Source organism: Bombina bombina, chromosome 5 (assembly GCF_027579735.1).
Source record: "Bombina bombina isolate aBomBom1 chromosome 5, aBomBom1.pri, whole genome shotgun sequence".
Taxonomy (NCBI): domain Eukaryota; kingdom Metazoa; phylum Chordata; class Amphibia; order Anura; family Bombinatoridae; genus Bombina; species Bombina bombina.
The window spans coordinates 989,594,987-989,614,499 of NC_069503.1; positions in this window are offsets into that span (position 1 = coordinate 989,594,987).

Genomic DNA, 19,513 nt, shown 5'->3' on the forward strand with positions numbered 1-19,513 from the left:
CTCTTCAGGCTTGGCCTCAGCTAGCTGCGGTCAGGTTCATCAGATTTCAGTCGGACAACATCACAACTGTAGCCTACATCAACCATCAAGGGGGAACAAGGAGTTCCCTAGCAATGTTGGAGGTTTCAAAAATAATTCTTTGGGCAGAGGTTCACTCTTGCCATCTATCAGCTATCCATATCCCAGGAGTAGAGAACTGGGAGGCGGATTTTCTAAGTCAACAGACTTTTCATCCGGGGGAGTGGGAACTCCATCCGGAGGTGTTTGCACAGTTGATTCAACTTTGGGGCAAACCAGAACTGGATCTCATGGCGTCTCGTCAGAACGCCAAGCTTCCTTGTTACGGATCCAGGTCCAGGGATCCCAAGGCAGCGCTGATAGATGCTCTAGCAGCGCCTTGGTCTTTCAACCTGGCTTATGTGCTTCCACTGTTTCCTCTGCTCCCTCGTCTGATTGCCAAGATCAAGCAGGAGAGAGCTTCGGTGATTTTGATAGCACCTGCATGGCCACGCAGGACTTGGTATGCAGATCTGGTGGACATGTCATCCCTTCCACCATGGACTCTACCACTGAGGCAGGACCTTCTACTTCAGGGTCCTTTCAACCATCCAAATCTAATTTCTCTGCGTCTGACTGCTTGATTTTATCAAAACATGGTTTCTCCGAATCGGTCATTGATACCTTAATTCAGGCTCGAAAGCCTGTCACCAGGAAAATCTATCATAAGATATGGTGTAAATATCTTCATTGGTGTGAATCCAAGGGTTACTCATGGAGTCTGGGATTGTCAGCTAGTTCCTTAAAGGGACAGATTTCTGCTCTGTCTATTCTTTTGCACAAGCGTCTGGCGGATGTTCCAGACGTTCAGGCGTTTTGTCAGGCTTTAGTTAGAATCAAGCCTGTGTTTAAACCTGTTGCTCCGCCATGGAGTTTAACTTTAGTTCTTAAAGTTCTTCAAGGGTTTCCGTTTGAACCTCTGTATTCCATAGATATCAAGCTTTTATCTTGGAAAGTTCTGTATTTGGTAGCTATCTCTTCGGCTCGAAGAGTTTCAGAGTTATCTGCCTTGCAGTGTGATTCCCCTTATCTGATCTTCCATGCAGATAAGGTAGTTTTGCGTACCAAACCTGGGTTTCTTCCTAATGTGGTATCTAATAAGAATATCAATCAGGAGATTGTTGTTCCGTCACTGTGTCCTAATCCTTCTTCAAAGAAGGAACGTCTATTACACAATCTTGACGTGGTTCGTGCTTTAAAGTTTTATTTACAAGCTACTAAAGATTTTCGTCAAACATCTGCATTGTTTGTTGTCTACTCTGGACAGAGGAAAGGCCAAAAGGCTTCGGCAACTTCTCTTTCCTTTTGGTTAAGAAGTATAATCCGCTTAGCTTATGAGACTGCTGGCCAGCAGCCTCCTGAAATAATTACAGCTCATTCCACTAGAGCGGTGGCTTCCACATGGGCTTTTAAAAATGAGGCTTCTGTTGAACAGATTTGTAAGGCGGCGACTTGGTCTTCGCTTCATACTTTTTCTAAATTCTACAAATTTGATACTTTTGCTTCTTCGGAGGCTATTTTTGGGAGAAAGGTCTTACAGGCAGTGGTGCCTTCCGTTTAAGCGCCTGTCTTGTCCCTCCCTTCATCCGTGTCCTATAGCTTTGGTATTGGTATCCACAAGTAATGGATGAATCCGTGGACTGGATACACCTTACAAGAGAAAACAAAATTTATGCTTACCTGATAAATTTATTTCTCTTGTGGTGTATCCAGTCCACGGCCCGCCCTGTCATTTTAAGGCAGGCGTTTTTTATTTTTAAACTACAGTCACCACTGCACCCTATAGTTTCTCTTGCTTGTCTTCGGTCGAATGACTGGAGATGGCAGTTAGGGGAGGAGCTATATAGACAGCTCTGCTGTGGGTGATCCTCTTGCAGCTTCCTGTTGGGAAGGAGAATATCCCACAAGTAATGGATGAATCCGTGGACTGGATACACCACAAGAGAAATACATTTATCAGGTAAGCATAAATTTTGTTTTTTAAGCAGAGTAAACTTACTCTGATCTTTTTTTGGGGTCTAGCCTTAGTCCACGTCAGTCTCTTCAGTAGGGCAGTGGTGGCTTTTGAGCACTTGAGAACTTGTGGGGTACAATCCTCACTGCATTTTCTCAAGAATCTGCTGCCCTATCCAGAAAGCCTGAGTAGGTTTACTCAGTTTCTTTCTTTTTTCACAGGTCCATGTGAGGTGCTGCACCCGCTCAAACCAGGTGAGCTGTCCTGCTGCCGGACAGCATTTTCAGGTAAGTGCCATTTTAATTTTCCTTTACAAAGGAGAATACTGGCACTTGTTACAGCTAAGGGCTGTCTTATAAAAAATGGGACTTTATTTTTAAGACCTTCATGTTTGGGGTTTATTTAAGGCAGTTTTGGGCATTGAGACTGTGTGGAGAGGTATCATGGTGGCTCAGTGAGTTATGTCTGTTCCTACGGACTTTAACTTTGGGTCATAAAAATGGCACTGTTTTAAGCCGTTTTTCAGCAGTTAAGGCTCTGTAACCGCTAGGACCACTCCATAATTGAAAGGGGAGGGTCCTTTTTTAAGAGGTTTCCTTTTGGCGTGCTTTCAGTGCGACTGTACAGAGCTGCGTATCTGTGATGTTGTAGTCGGTTGCTCCATTCTTCGTTTTCTCTGTGCTGCTGTTTTTCAAGTCCGGATTGTCTTTTCTGTGAGGGAAGCCACTCCGTGAGCTGCAGGATAGGTAGGCACCTCAGTAAAGCTACTTAGGTGTATAGGTAGCCTGAGGTCTGTTACACTAACACACAATTTTATTTAAATACACAGTACACTTTTTTTTTTAAATACATTTTTTTTTCACTTTATCCTTATTTATTACATATGATGGATCAAGCGGCCTTTAAAATCATTATCCCAGGTGAAGTTGCTGCTTGTCAGTTATGCTTTGATGCTCAGGTGGAACACCCAGTTCCTTTTTGTTCCTCATGCATTGAGAGAAGTTATAGAGATAAAACATTTGACCATGAGCCACCATTATCCCAGGCAAATGCTGTTCAGGTGTCTCCTGTAGTAGATATGCCGCAGCTTTCTCCTCAAGCATCCCAACCTTTTCAGTTTCCACATACAGTGCCCTGTGTTTCCTCTGGCAATCCGGTAGGATTTTCTTTACAGGACATTGCCTCCCAGGTATCCTCTGCGGTATCTGAGGCTTTGTCAGCTTTCCCCATGCTGCAGGGAAGGCATAAAAGGAAACTCAAGGAATCAGTTAGTAAGGTTTCTAATCAAGTTGTGGCTATCCAGAGTGTCCCTTCTCATAATGCTGAGGAAGAAGACATGTCAGTAGCGTCTGAGGGAGAAATCTCAAACTCAGATAGTGTAATTCCTTCTTCTGATGCTGAAGAGGTATCCTTCAGATTTAAGCTAGAACACCTTCGATTATTACTTAAGGATGTTTTGGCTACTTTGGACGACTCCGACACCACTATCGTAGTCAACCCTAAAAATTCTAGTAAATTGAACTGAAGTACTTTGATGTTCCCTCAGCGGTGGAGTTTTTTCTGGTTCCAGACCGTGCTACGGAGATTATTGCTCGAGAATGGGAAAGACCTGGTATTCCCTTTTCTCCATCTCCTATTTTTAAGAAGATGTTTCCTATAGCGGATTCCATTAAGGAGTCGTTGCAGATGGTTCCTAAGGTAGAAGGAGCGATCTCCACTTTGGGTAAGAGGACTACTATTCCCATAGAGGATAGCTGTTCTTTTAAGGATCCAATGGATAAAAAATTGGAGGCTTTAGTAAAGAAGATGCATGTCCACCAGGGTCTACAATGGAAACCTGCGGTGTGTATCGCCACTGTTACCAGCGCTGCGGCTTACAGGTTTGATGCGTTGTCTGAATCTCTTAAGACGGACACTCCTCTTGAGGAGATCCAGGACAGTATTAAGGCTCTTAAGTTAGGCAATTCCTTCATTACAGATGCTTCCTTACAGGTTATCAAACTGGTAGCCAAAGTTCTGGCTTTGCTGTCCTTGCCCGCAGAGCCTTGTGGTTGAAGTCCTGGTCTGCGGATGTTTCATCTAAATCTAAGCTCATGACTATTCCTTACAAGGGTAAGACCTTGTTTAGACCTGGTTTGGTGGAAATTATCTCAGATATTACTGGAGGGAAAGGTTCTTTTCTTCCTCAAGATAAAAAGCAAAAAGGACGTCAGAGTAACTGTCATTCCTTTCGTAACTTTAAAGGCAAGTCTTCCTCCCCTTCCTCCAAGCAAGATCAAGCCAAGACTTCCTGGAAGCCCAACCAGTCCTGGAATAAGGGAAAACAATCTAAAAAGCTTTCAGCTGATTCCAAATCAGCATTAAGGGTTGGCCCCCGATCTGGGAGCGGATCTTGTAGGGGGCAGACTCTCTCTTTTTTCCCAGGCTTGGATAAGAGATGTACCGGATCCCTGAGCGGTGGACATTGTCTCCCAGGGATACAAAATAGACTTCAAATCTTTTCCTCCCAGAGGCAGGTTTCTCCTCTCCAGATTATCTGTAGACCAGATAAAAAGAGAGGCGTTCCTACACTGTGTCAAGGACCTTGCCGCCCTGGGGGTAATAGTTCCAGTTCCCTTTCAGAAAAGGGGTCTGGGATTTTACTCGAATCTGTTCGTAGTTCACAAAAAGGAGGGAACTTTTCGGCTAATCCTAGATCTAAAATGTTTAAACAAGTTTCTCAGAGTTCCATCAATCAAGATGGAGACTATATGCTCCATTCTTCCCTTGGTACAAGAGGGTCAGTTTATGACAACCATAGACCTAAAGGATGCATACCTTCATGTTCTCATTCACAGGGACCATCACAAGTTTCTGAGATTCGCCTTCTTGGACAATCATTTCCAGTTCGTGGCCCTTCCATTCTGCCTTGCCACAGCTCCCAGAATTTTTTCAAAAGTTCTGGGGGCTCTTTTAGCTGTGCTTCGATCTCGGGCATTCCAGTGGCACCTTATCTGGATGACATTCTGGTTCAGGTGCCATCTTTTCAACAAGCATAATCTCATACGGAGATCTTGTTGTCTTTTCTTCTATCCCACGGATGGAAGGTGAATCTGGAAAAAAGTTCTCTGGTTCCAGCTACAAGGGTCGTATTTTTGGGGACTATAATAGACTCCCTGTTAATGAAGATTTTTCTGATGAAGGTCAGAAAAAAGATTTTCGACTCTTGTCTTGCCCTTCAGTCCTCTCCTCGGCCGTCATTGGCTCAATGTATGGAGGTAATCGGTCTGATGGTGGCGTCAATGGACATCATTCTGTTTGCTCGCTTCCATCTCAGACCTCTGCAGTTATGCATGCTCAGACAATGGAACGGAGACTATATGGATCTGTCTCCATGTGTAGATCTAGATCAGGTGTCAATAGACTCTCTTCCGTGGTGGCTTTCTCAGGACCATCTCTCCCAGGGTACTTGCTTCCGCAGATTCTCCTGGGTGATTGTGACCATGGATGCCAGCCTTCTTGATTGGGGAGCAGTATGGGGCTTGTTGAAGGCTCAGGGCTTATGGACCCGGGAGGAGTCTGTTCTGCCTATAAACATCTTGGAGCTGAGAGCAATCTTCAATGCTCTTCTGGCCTGGCCTCAGTTAACCTCAGCCCAGTTTATCAGATTCCAGTCGGATAACATAACTTCGGTGGCCTACATCAACCACCAGTGGGGAAATCGGAGTTCCTTGGCCATGACAGAGGTGGCCCGAATTATTCAGTGGGCGGAGTTCCACAATTGCTGTCAGGAGTGGACAATTGGGAAGCGGATTTTCTAAGCAAACAGATTTTTCATCCCGGGGAGTGGGAACTTCATCCAGATGTGTTTTCCAGCTTGACCCTCAAGTGGGGGCAGCCGCAGTTGCATCTCATGGCTTCTCGTCAGAATGCCAAACTTCTGAGATACGGCTCGAAATCAAGGGATCCGCAGGCAATTCTGATAGATGCTCTGGCAGTTCCTTGGAACTTCAGTCTAGCATACCTGTTTCCTCCATTAACTCTCCTTCCAAGAGTCATTGCTCGAATCAAGCAGGAGAAGGTGTCTGTAATTCTAATAGCCCTGGCGTGGCCTCACAGGATTTGGTATGCAGACCTAGTGGAAATGTCATCTCTACCACCTTGGAGACTTCCGCTGAGGAAGGACCTTCTACTTCAGGGTCCCTTCCTTTATCCAAATTTTGTTTCTCTGAAATTGACTGCTTGGAGATTGAATCGGTCATTGAGACCTTGATTCAGGCTCGTAAGCCTGTGACTAGAAGGATTTACCATAAAATATGGCATAAATATCTGTACTGGTGTGAATCCAAAGGTTTTTCGTGGAGTAAAGTCTGGATTCCCAGGATTTTGTCCTTTCTCCAGGAGGGTCTGGAGAAAGGGTTGTCAGCAAGTACCTTGAAGGGTCAAATATCTGCCTTGTCTATTTTATTGCATAAGCATCTGGCAGATGTACCAGATGTACAATCCTTTTGTCAGGGCTTGGTCAGAATCAGGCCTGTGTTTAAACCTGTTACTCCTCCCTGGAGTCTTAACCTTGTTCTTAAAGTCCTTCAGCAGGCTCCGTTTGAGCCTATGCACTCCTTAGATATTAAGATGTTATCTTGGAAGGTTTTGTTTCTTGATGCCATTTCTTCTGCTCGGAGAGTTTATGCGCTCTCGGCGTTACAATATGATTCCCCTTACCTTATATTTCATTCTGATAAGGTGGTTCTACGTACTAAGTTAGGTTTCCTTCCTAAGGTTGTTTCGGATAGGAATATATTTTGCCTCGGCTGAGCTTCCTTTGGGAGAAAGTTTTTTCAAGCAGTGGTGCCTTCTGTTTAGGTTACCTGTCTTGTCCCTCCCTAATCATCTGTGTCCTTTAACTTGGGTATTGATTCCCAACTGTAATTGATGATGATCCGTGTACTCACTGTGTCATTAGAAAGAAACCAAAATGTATACTTACCTGATAAATGTATTTATTTCTTGACAGGGTGAGTGCCCAGCCCGCCCTGTTTTTCAGACAGTTTTTGTTATATAAACCTCAGGCACCTCTGCACCTTGTGTTGCTTCCTTTTTCTCCTTTCCCTTTGGTTGAATGACTGGGGGATTGTGGGTAGGGAGGTAACATTTAGCAGCTTTGCTGTGGTGCTCTTTGCCTCCTCCTGCTGGCCAGCAGTGATATTCCCAACAGTAATTGATGATGATCTGTGGACTCACTGTGTCAAGAAAGAAAGAAATTTATCAGGTAAGCATACATTTTGTTTTTTACCTCTGTGATTACCTTGTATCTAAACCTCTGCAAACTGCCCCCTTGTTTCAGTTGTTTTGACAGACTTGCTTTTTAGCCAATCAGTGCTCACTCCAGGGCAACTTCACGTGCATGAGCTCAATGTTATCTATATGAAACACATGAACTAAAGCCCTCTAGTGGTCAAAATGCATTCAGATTAGAGGCAGTCTTTAAGGTCTAAGAAATTAGCATATGAGCCTACCTAGGTTTAGCTTTCAACTAAGAATACCAAGAGAACAAAGCAAAATTGGTGATAAAAGTAAATTGGAAAGTTGTTTAAAATTACATTCCCTATTTAAATCATGACGTTTTTTTTGGATTTGACTGTCCCTTTAAAGTAAAAAATATGTATTATAAAGTGTATCTTTGTTTTCTTTCCTAAGATATGGTGAGTCCACGGCTTGAGTAATTTCTGTTGTGAATATCATTCCTGGCCAGCAGGAGGAGGCAAAAAGCACCACAGTTAAACTGTTAAGCATCACTCCCTTACCCACAACCCCCAGCTATTCTCTTTGCCATCAGTGCATGGAGGAGGTGAAGTTTAGGTGTCTGAAGAAAATTTTTGATTTAATCTACAAGCAAGTTTTGGGGTATAGCCATATTCCACGTCATTCCTTGCAGTCGGGTAGTGGTGGCTTTAAAGTAATTAGGAACTTGTAAAGAGGTACTTATTGAGTTTTCCTAACAATTGCTGTCCTAGTTTAGAAAGCCAGAGTTGTCTACTCTGTTCTTTCTTTTTTTTCAAAGGTCTCTGTGAAGAACTGTGTCTTCTCATACCTGTCTACATGCCGGACAGCGGAGCAAGTAAGCGCTTTTTCTTCCAGTTGGGAGAACATGCACTTAACAAATTAAAAGACACTGCTTTCTCCTACATTGGTGTATCCGGTCCACGGCTTCATCCTTACTTGTGGGATATTCTCATTCCCTACAGGAAGTGGCAAAGAGAGCACACAGCAGAGCTGTCCATATAGATCCCCCTCTGGCTCCGCCCCCCAGTCATTCTCTTTGCCGCTCTGAACAAGTAGCATCTCCACGGGGGTGGTAAAGAGTATGTGGTGTTAGTTGTAGTTTTTTATTTCTTCTATCAAAGAAAGTTTGTTATTTTAAAATAGTGCCGGTTTGTACTATTTACTCTACAACAGAAAATGAAGATTTCTGTTAAAAGAGGAGTATGATTTTAGCACCAGTAACTAAAATCCATTGCTGTTCCCACGCAGGACTGTTGAAACCAGAGAACATCAGTTGGGGGGAACAGTTTGCAGGCTTAACTGCTTCAGGTATGATCAGTCATTTTTCTAACAAGACCATGTAATGCTAGAAGACTGTCAGAAATTCCCTCTGGGATAGGTAAGCCATTTTTTCTTAGACTCTGTATAAAATGATGGCTTATATTTAGGGCTCTATGCTGGTTGACTCTATTGTGGGCTTTAAAATCGATTGCTTTTTAGCATGTTTTTCTCTATAAATAAGGTGTTTTTTCAGATTAAAACACTTTTGGGGTTTAATTTCGGCCTGGCACTTATTTGGACACCTAAATTTAGTCAGAAAGGATCCTCCACTCTGGAATGAAGAGGGAGGAGGCCTCATTTGCAGGCCTCAATTGCGCAGTTGTTTTTGCCTAGGCAGTCCATGCAGCTTCATGTGGGGCATCACAAAAGACTCCAGAGAGGCTTATTTCCTACTAAAATAATCCCTAAGGAAGGTAATAGGCTACAGGAGAAGCTGTGGCTAGTACTGTAGTGTGTTAACCTGTTAATAACTGTTATTAGCTCCGGTTTGGGCATTAAGGGGTTAATTGGTCATTAAAATCGGATGTTTATTTCATGGTTTTTTTGATGTTTCAGTAATAAAGTGTGCACTTTTATTATTTAAAGCTCCGGTTTGGGCATTAAGGGGTTAATTGGTCTGAAAATTTGTGTGCAATCTTTTCTAAGCATTAAGGCTCTGTGGTGAAAATTTCATTAAAATCGGATGTTTATTTCATGGTTTTTTGATGCTTCAATAATAAAGTGTGCTCATTTATTATTTAAAGAGACAGTAACGTTTTTGTCAAAAATAATTTTTATTGCATTGTAGAGGGGGCAGTTTCAACGCTAACTAAGCGCACAACTATACCATTAGAAGACAGTTGCGCTTTCAAAGAATAACAAATTAGAAGGTTTACTTAAGAGAATATTTGTTCTACAAGTTTTCCTTCTTCGACCAATTTCCTGCATTATTCCTGTAATTACTGCAGCGGCTTTTAGTTTGAGGAACTGGAAAAACCGCTCCAGAAGGAGACTGCTTATGTCGAAGTCATGGATAGAATTCACGCCCTAAAGCTGGCTAATTCTTTCATCACAGATGCCGCTTTGCAAGTAGCTAAACTAGCTGCGAAAAATTCTGGTTTTGCCATCGTGGCGCGCAGAGCGCTTTGGCTAAAATCATGTTCGGCTGATGTATCGTCCAAAGCAAAATTGCTTAATATTCCTTTCAAGGGTAAGTCCCTATTAGGGCCAGAGTTGAAAGAGATTATTTCAGATATCACTGGGAAAGGGCCATGCCCTTCCACAAGGTAGAGCCTTCAAGGCTAAAAAACAAGGCCAATTTTCGTTCCTTTCGCAACTTCAGGAACGGACCTGCTTCAACCTCTACAGCTACTAAGCAATAGGGTAAAGCTTACCAGCCCTAGCCAACATGGAAACCTTTGCAGGGCTGGAACAAGGGTAAACAGGCCAAGAAGCCTGATGCTGCTGCCAAGACAGCATGAAAGGGTAGCCCCCGATCCGGGACCGGATCTAGTAGGGGGCAGACTTTCTCTCTTTGCTCAGGCTTGGGCAAGAGATGTTCCGGACCCCTTGGCACTAGAAATTGTCTCTCAGGGGTACCTTCTAGAGTTCAAAGACCTTTCCCCAAGGGGAAGGTTCCACATGTCTCACTTATCTTTAGACAGATAAGGAGACAGGCATTCTTACTTTGCGTACAGGACCTTTTAAAAATGGGAGTGATACACCCAGTTCCGACAGCAGAGCAAGGACTGGGTTTTTACTCAAACCTGTTTGTAGTTCCCAAAAAAGAAGGAACTTTCAGGCCAACTCTGGACTTAAATTTTTTTAGAAAAAATACAAAATGGAACCATTCGGACAATTTTAAGAATGTTCCAGGAGGGTCAATATATGACTACCGTGGACTTAAAGGATGCGTATCTGCATGTTCCGATCCACAAAGATCACCTTCAGTTCCTGAGGTTCGCCTCTCTGGACAAGCATTATCAGACATTGTCCTAGCCTTTCTAAGGTCTCACGGGTGGAAGGTGAACATAGAAAAAAGTTCTCTGTCCCCGTTCACAAGGGTTCCCTTCCTGGTAACAATAATAGACTGAAGATCTTTCTGACAGAGGTCAGGAAGTTAAAACTTCTGAACACTTGTCGAGTTCTTCAAACCATTCCTCAACCCTCCATAGCTCCATGAATGGAGGTAATAGGACTCATGGTCGCAGCAATGGACGAGGTTCCAATTGCTCGAAATCATTTAAGACCATTGCAACTGTGCATGCTCAAACAGTGGAATGGGGATTATGCAGATTTGTCTCCCCAGATTCAAATGGACCAGAAAACCAGAGACTCACTCCTCTGGTGGTTGTCTCTGGATCACCTGTCTCAGGGAATGAGTTTCCGCAGACCGGAGTGGATCATTGTCACGACCGACGCCAGCCTCCTAGGCTGGGGCGCGGTCTGGGAGTCCCTGAAGGCTCAGGATCTATGGTCTCAGGAAGAATCTCTTCTCCCCATAAACATTTTGGAATTGAGAGCGATATTCAATGCGCTCCAGGCATGGCCTCAACTAGCGGAGGACAACATGACGACTGTAGCTTACATCAATCATCTGGGGGGAACAAAGAGTTCCCTGGCGATGAGGGAGGTATCCAAATTCATCAAATGGGCAGAGGATCATTCCTGCCATCTATCAGCAATTCACATCCCAGGAGTGGACAACTGGGAAGCGGATTATCTGAGTAGTCAGACTTTCCATCCGGGGGAGTGGGAACTCCACCCGGAAGTTTTTGCCCAGTTAGCTCAACTAGGGGGCATTCCAGATCTGGATCTGATGGCGTCACGTCAGAACTCCAAAGTTCCACTTTACGGGTCCAGATCCAGGGATCCCAAGGCGACATTGGTAGATGCCTTAGTAGCGCCTTGGTCGTTCAATCTAGCTTTTATGCAGACATGGTGAATATGTCATCGGTTCCACAATGGAAGCTATCTTTGAGGCAGGACATTCTAATTCAAGGTCCATTCGAACAGGGTTTTCGGATTCAGTATAGATACCCTGATCCAGGCTAGAAAGCCTGTCACCAGGAAAATTTACCATAAGATATGGCGGAAATAGCTTTGTTGGTGCGAATCCAAGGGTTACTCATGGAGTAAGATTAGGATTCCAAGGATATTGTCTTTTCTCCAAGAAGGATTGGAGAAAGGTTTGTCAGCTGGTTCCTTAAAAGGACAGATATCTGCTCTGTCTATCCTGTTACACAAGCGTCTGGCAGAAGTACCAGACGTTCAAGCGTTTGCACAGGCTTTAGTCAGAATCAAGCCTGTCTATAGACCTGTGGCTCCTCCATGGAGTCTCAATTTAGTTCTTTCAGTTCTTCAAGGGGTTCCGTTTGAACCTTTACATTCCATAGATATTAAGTTATTATCTTGGAAAGTTTTGTTTTTGGTAGCTATATCTTCTGCTCGAAGAGTTTCTGAGTTGTTTCTGAGTTGCTTTGCAGTGTACCTCACCCTATCTGGTGTTCCATACAGATAAGGTTGTTTTGCGTACCAAACCTGGTTTCCTTCCAAAAGTGTTTTCCAATAAGAATATTAACCAGGAAATAGTTGTTCCTTCTCTGTGTCCTAATCCAGTTTCTAAGAAGGAACGGCTGTTACACAATCTTGATGTGGTTCGTGCTTTAAAATTCTATTTAAAAGCAACTAAGATTTCAGACAAACATCGCCCTTGTTTGTTGTCTATTCTGGTAAGAGGAGAGGTCAGAAAGCGACTGCTACCTCTCTTTCCTTCTGGCTGAAAAGCATCATCCGATTGGCATATGAGACTGCTGGACAGCAGCCTCCAGAACGAATTACAGCTCATTCCACTAGAGCTGTGGCTTCCACATGGGCTTTCAAGAATGAGGCTTCTATTGAACAAGATTTGTAAGGCAGCGACTTGGTCTTCACTGCATCCATTTGCCAAATTTTACAAATTCGATACTTTTGCTTCTTCTGAGGCTATTTTTGGGAGAAAGGTTTTGCAAGCAGTGGTGCCTTCCGTTTAGGTTACCTGACTTGTTCCCTCCCTTCATCCGTGTCCTAAAGCTTTGGTATTGGTTCCCACAAGTAAGGATGAAGCCGTGGACCGGATACACCAATGTAGGAGAAAACAGTATTTATGTTTACCTGATAAATTTCTTTCTCCTACGGTGTATCCGGTCCACGGCCCGCCCTGGCATTTGGTCAGGTTTAAATTTTTATTTTTGTACACTACAGTCACCACTGCACCCTATGGTTCTCCTTTTTTCTCCTAACCGTCGGTCGAATGACTGGGGGCGGAGCCAGAGGGGGAGCTATATGGACAGCTCTGCTGTGTGCTCTCTTTGCCACTTCCTGTAGGGAATGAGAATATCCCACAAGTAAGGATGAAGCCGTGGACCGGATACACAGTAAGAGAAAGAAATTTATCAGGTAAACATAAATTCAGTTTTTTTATTGGGACATAGATAATCCTGTTGTATGGGTTACACTGGGGCATGAAGCAGGCACTGTAGCATGTGTGAGACTAACATTTAGGATTTTTCCTACCTTAATTCCGATTGGCTGATAGGATTGGGTGGGTTTTAGAGTAGGGTTAGGTGTGTGGGTGGTGGGCTTTAATGTTGGGGGGGTATTGTATTTTTTTTTACAGGTGAAAGAGCTGATTATTTTGGGGCAATGCCCCACAAAAGGCCCTTTTAAGGGCTATATGTAATTTAGTATAGGGTAGAGAATTTTATTATTTTGGGGGGCTTTTTTATTTTATTAGGTGGATTAGATTAGGTGTAATTAATTTAAAAATCTTGTAATTCTTTTTTTATTTTCTGTAATTTAGTGGCGATGTTGGGGGCAGTAGATTAGGGGTTCATAAGTATAATGTAGGTGGCGGTGGTGTCTGGAGTGGCAGATTAGGGGTTAATAATATAATGTAGGTGTCAGCGATATCAGGGACGGCAGATTAGGGGTTAATAAGTGTAAGATTAGGGGTGTTTAGACTCGGGGTTCATGTTAGGGTGTTAGGTGCAGACATAAAATTCATTTCCCCATAGGAAACAATGGGGCTTCGTTAGGAGCTGAACACTGCTTTTTTGCAGGTGTTAGGTTTTTTTTCAGCCAGCTCAGCCCCATTGTTTCCTATGGGGAAATCGTGCACAAGCACGTTTAGCCAGCTTACCACTACTATAAGCAACGCTGGTATTACAGTGAGATGTGGAGCTAAATTTTGCTCAACGGTCACTTTTCTGAGGCTGATGCCGGCTTGCAGAAAACCTGTAATACCAGCATTGGCTTAAGTGAGCACAGCCTTACCGACAAAAACTCATAATCTAGGCGTTTGAAACTTATCTGTACAAGTTTATTTACTGTTTCACAACATGTCTGATATGGAGCAAGAGCCTGCTCTCATAAATTCATGCTTATTATGTTAGGATGCACAAATTGCAGCTCCTATGCAATTTTGTTCTTCATGTGTCAAGAAAACCTTGCAAAATAATGGTAACCTTTCTGAGCATAATGTCTCTCAGGATAATGCTGTTAAAATAATACCTCGGTTTTCTCCTGCTACGTCCCAAGCCTCAATGGCGTCACATGCAGTGCCCTGCGGTTCCTCTATAACTCCTAGTGGAGTTTATTTAAAAGCAGAAATTGCTGCCCAGTTATCTTCAGCGGTATCTTCGGCATTAGCTGCCATTCCCAGATTAAAGGGAAAACTAGAAACTAGAAATTCAAATCTAGAAATTCAGAAAGTAAGGTGCCTGTCTTCAGTTCTGCTTCCCAAGTTGCCCTTTCTCATAAGTCTGATGAGGAATATACATCAGGACTTTCTGAGGGTGAAATCTCAGATTCGGACAGTATAATTCCTTCTTCTGAGAATGAGGTGGTATCCTTCAGATTTAAGCTTGTGTATTGTTAAAGGAGGTTTTAGCTACTTTAGATGATTCCGATACCCCTATCATTGTCACTCCTAAGAAATCTAGTAAACTTAATAGTTTCTTTAATGAACCTTCTACTTCAGAGGGGTTTTTTTTTTGTGCCAGACCGTGTTGGGCAGATTATCTTACAGGAATGGGAGAAACCAGGGGTGTCTTTTTCCCCGTCTCCCATTTTTAGGAACATGTTTCCTGGCGAGGACTCCATTAAAGACCCTTGGTATACTGTACTTAAAGTTGAAGGGGGCATTTCCACTCTGGCTAAGAGAACCACTATTCCTATTGAGGATAGCTGCTCTTTTAAGGTTCCGATGGACAAGAAGCTGGAGGCGTTTTTAAAAAAGATTTATGTTCATCAAGGTCTCCAATGGCAACCTGCGGTGTGTATTGCCACTGTGACTAGTGCGGCATCTTATTGGTTCGACGCCTTGTCTGATTCTCTTCAAGTAGAGATTCCTTGGATGAAATTCAAGATAGGATTAAAGCTCTTAAGTTGGCCAATTTCTTTATTGCAGATGCCATTTTACAGGTTGTTAAACTAGGAGCTAAAACTTCTAGCTTCTCTGTCCTAGCCTGCAGGGCGTTATGGTTGAAATCCTGGTCTGCGGACGTTTCCTCTAAAGTCAAGCTTCTGGCGATTCCTTACAAGGGCAAAACCTTGTTTAGACACGGTTTGGCAGGTTCCTTGGGTTTTCAGGTTGGCGTACCTGTTTCCTCTGTTTGCTCTCCTTCCACGAGCCATTGCTCGTATCAAATAGGAGAGGGCGTCAGTGATTCTAATTGCCCCTGCGTGGCCTCGCAGGATGTGGTTTGCAGACCTAGTGGAGATGTCATCTCTCCCATCTTGGAGACTACCTCTGAGGAAGAATCCCTTCCTTCATCCAAATCTTGTTTCTCTAAAGCTGACTGCTTCAAGATTGAATGCTTAATTCTGTCTAAGCGTGGTTTTTCTGAGTTGGTCATTGAGACCATGATTCAGGCTGTTACTAGAAAGATTTACTATAAGATATGGCGTAAATATCTTTATTGGTGTGAATCCAAGGGCTACTCTTGGAGTAGAATTAGAATTCCTAGAATTGTATATTGTCTTCAGGAAGGCCTGGTGAAGGGATTGTCAGTCAGTACTCTGAAGGGTCAGATTTCTGCTTTATCAGTTTTACTACATAAACGTTTGACGGATGTGCCAGATGTGCAAACTTTTTGTCAGGCCTTGGTCAAAATCAGGCCTGTCTTTAAGTCTGTTGCTCCTCCTTGGAGCCTTAACCTTGTTCTTAAAGTTTTACAGCTGGCTCCATTTAAGCCGTTGCATTCCATAGACATTAAGTTGTTATCTTGGAAGGTTTTGTTTCTTGTTGCTATCTCTTCTGCTCGAAGAGTCTTGGAACTCTCAGCTCTGCAGTGTGATTCCCCTTATCTTATTTTTCATGCCGATAAGGCGGTTCTTCATACTAAGTTAGGTTTCCTTCCTAAAGTTGTTTCTAATAGAAATATCAATCAGGAAATTGTTGTTCCCTCTCTGTGTCCTAATCCTTCTTCTTCCAAAGAACATTTGTTACACAATTTGGATGTTGTACGTGCTCTTAAATTCTACTTACAGGCAACTAAGGATTTTCGCCAGTCCTCTGCCCTCTTTGTCTGTTTCTCTGGGAAACGGAAACGTCAGAAAGCTACTGCTACTACTCTTTCTTTTTGGTTACAAATTATAATTTGTTTGGCTTATGAGACTGCTGGACAGCAGCCTCCTGAGAGAATTACGGCTCATTCCACAAGAGCTTTTCCTTTTCTTGGGCTTTCAAAAATGAAGCTTCTGTTGAACAAATTTGCAAGGCTGCAACTTGGTCTTCTCTACATACCTTTTTCATAATTTTACAAATTTGATACTTTTGCCTTGGCTGAAGCTTCTTTTGGGAGAAAGGTTCTTCAAGCGGTGGTGTCTTCTGTTTAGGACTGCCTGTCTTGTCCCTCCCTATTTATCCGTGTCCTCTAGCTTGGGTATTGGTTCCCAACAGTAATTACTAAAGCTGTGGACTCACCATATCTTAGGAAAGAAAAACAAAATGTATGCTTACCTAATACATTTATTTCCGGATATGGTGAGTGCAGGGCCCCAACCTTTATTTTAAGACAGGTCTTTTGACTATAACCTCAGGCACCTCTACGCCTTGTGTTACTCCTTTTTCTCCATTTCCCTTTGGTCGAATGACTGGGGATTGTGGGTAAGGGAATGATACTTAACAGTTTAACTGTGGTGCTCTTTGCCTCCTCCTGCTGGCCAGGAGTGATATTCCCAACAGTAATTACTCAAGCCGTGGACTCACCATATCCGGAATTAAATAAATTTATCAGGTAAGCATAAATTTTGTTTTTTGTTTTTTCTTTAAAAGGTGATCAAAGGTAAGGAGCATAGACATTAAACATACATTTTGTAGTGTAAGGTCGGGTTGCCATAGCAACTAATTGATTTTCAAGAAATCCAACGTTGGATGGAAACATTAACACAACGTTAACTTACATCTACACGAAAAGAGTGACTGCACCCAATGCACAAAATATTTCAATGGAAACCTGGTACTAAAATGGAACCGTAAACCTCAGAATAAATACATATCCCTAGCATCTCTTTTATGAAAGCTGTATGCCTAAACAGCCCCCATATAAGGAGCATGCCCTCAGCAAAACTTTTTTTTGCCAGCTGTATGCCCACTTATGTCCCTTGTCTAAAGGAGGAGGATAGTCAAAACTGTTTCAAGAGCAATCCTCCTATTTGTTGCCCCTACGGTCTACAGGCTGAGTACAATCTGGTAACAGATTGGGTTCTGGTTTACGGTTGGTAAGTTTGATAAGTGTGCACTGATGTTGTGGCTTCATGTTGGGTTAGGGTTAATGAAGCATCACAACCAATTTTCCAAGGCAACAACTTTATTTCTTTCATACAGGTGGTGAGATTCCATGATCCATTACTCTTTGGAATTACCCAAACCCCAAGAACTCTATAAAATCTCTCACATATACCTTAGTCTTTACTTTGCCTCTGCTGGTGGTGGTTGAAGAATGAAGATGTGCATTTGACTATTCAGAAAGAGGGGTTTTCAGTCTATATTGAGGCCCGGTTTCCCTTTAGAGTACAGTGCTTGTCGGAGGGATGTATATGGGATATGGTTTGTAATTCTTTTTTCACCTCATAAGGGAATTTTTCAGAAACCGTCTATAATTGGTTGCAGGGATTTGTCTTCTGCCTCCCTTTATGATTCTACAATAAACTCCTATTCCATAACCTCTGCTGATATGTTTTAGTACTGTTTTGGCTGTCTGTAGCTTGTTTGCTAGTGGCTGAGTGTCTATAGGTAAGTATCTTTTATTAACATCTAGAGACTCTTATAGCTATGTTTAAATAACATGTGGCTAGATTACGAGTTTTGCGGTATGAGTGAAAAAGCATAGTTATGGCTCTTTTTCACTACCGCTGGTATTACGAGTTTTGCAGGTATAGGTGCACCAAACACTTTTTTGGCCGTAACGCAACGTAACTACCGCAGCTTTTAAAAAGTCCTTTTTCAATGGGACTTCCATAGCACCGGTATTACGAGTTTGCCTGTCCGGCCAAAAAGTGAGCGGTACAGCCTATACCGTCAAGATCCATGCGGTAAACTGAAAGTCAGTAGTTATGGGTTTTACACTACAAAGCTGTAACATAAAATTCATAACTAAAGTGCTAAAAAGTACACTAACACCCATAAACTACCTATTAACCCCTAAACAGAGGCCCTCCGCATCGCAAACACTAAAATAAAATTATTAACCCCTAATCTGCCGCTCCGGACATTGCTGCCACTATATTAAACATATGAACCCCTAAACCGCTGCACTCCCGCATCGTAAACACTAGTTAAATATTATTAACCCCTAATCTGCCCCCAATGTCGTCGCTACCTACCTACATTTATTAACCCCTAATCTGCCGCCCCCAACGTCGCCGCCACTATACTAAAGTTATTAACCCCTAAACCTAACCCTAAGTCTAACCCTAACACCCCTAACTTTAATATAATTAAAAGAAATCTAAATAAATATTACTATCATTAACTAAATAATTCCTATTTAAAACTAAATACTTACCTGTAAAATAAAACCTAAGCTAGCTACAATATAACTAATAGTTATATTGTATCTAGCTTAGGTTTTATTTTTATTTCACAGGCAAGTTTGTATTTATTTTAACTAGGTAGACTAGTTAGAAAATAGTTAAAATAAATACAAATTTACCTGTAAAATAAAACCTAACCTTAGTTACACTAACACCTAACCTTACACTACAATTAAATAAATTACATTAATTAAATACAATAAATAAATTACAAATAAAAAACTAAATTACACAAAATAAATAAGAAATTTAACAAATATTTAAACTAATTACACCTAATCTAATAGCTATATCAAAATATTAAAGCCCCCCCCCAAAATAAAAAAAAACCCTAGCCTACAATAAATTACCAATGGCCCATCTAAAAAAACCTAAGCTCCCCATTGCCCTGAAAAGGGCATTTGGATGGGCATTGCCATTAAAAGGGCGTTTAGCTCTTTTTCTGCCAAAACCCTAATCTAAAAATAAAACCCACCCAATACACCCTTAAAAAAACCTAACACTAACCACCGAAGATCCACTTACAGTTTCTGAAGACCGGACATCCATCCTCAACAAAGCGAAGACATTGTGATATAGCTTTAAGCTATATCCCACCCACTTAGGGTTCCTCCCTATTTATAGCATCCCTTTTCATTCATTCCTTGCCTGAATATTAAAGTCAAACCTTCTAACCCCTTTTTTGTGCAAGGCTACGTTCTTTCAGGTCCTCTTCAAGAAAATCAAAAGTAACTACAGCTCTTGTAACTGCTACTTTGTCCGTGCAGTTACCTTGTATCCAGTTCAACATTGTATCCAGTCTCCTACGAAATCCTTGCTCCACCGGAACTTCTTCCTAACAGCGTTCCGGAAGTAAGCCGCATT